Here is a 534-nt window from a genome sequence, read left to right as displayed (position 1 = left end):
CTCCCCCTTAGTGACGCCACATCTATGGCATAGCAACAGGCCAAAGCAAAAGGTCACCAGAGAGAGTGGTGGGGCAGGGGATCCGTAGCAGTGTTAGTACAGGCCTGTGGGAGTACTATACAGTTCTACAGTGTGCAGAACACCGAGAAGAATAATAAGAACAGCCCTAATGAGATCTTAAAAGTAATTTTGTGAGCAGGAATCCATTTCTAAGTTTTTAGATATTAAAAGTACCCATATATATGATAAACACTAAACCCAGATATAAATTTTCCTTAAAAAAACCCTCAGTTTTGCTTTTGAGTAATAATAATAGTAAAAATCCACTGAACCTGGGGTGAGATGGGAGACATCATGGTTCAGGAAGGCCACTGTGTAGCTTCACAGGTAACCCTGGAGTTTACCCTTCACATTGCTTTCCTGCCCCGCAAGTCAGATCAAAATTAGAGCAAAGAACTGGCTTTTTACAATATGGTGATTGGGTGTGTGTGAGAGAGAAAGAAACAGAGAGAGAGAGAGAGAGAGAGAGAGAGA

This window comes from Microtus ochrogaster, chromosome 16 (assembly GCF_000317375.1).
Source record: "Microtus ochrogaster isolate Prairie Vole_2 chromosome 16, MicOch1.0, whole genome shotgun sequence".
NCBI classification, from domain to species: domain Eukaryota; kingdom Metazoa; phylum Chordata; class Mammalia; order Rodentia; family Cricetidae; genus Microtus; species Microtus ochrogaster.
This window is presented reverse-complemented; position numbering follows the sequence as displayed.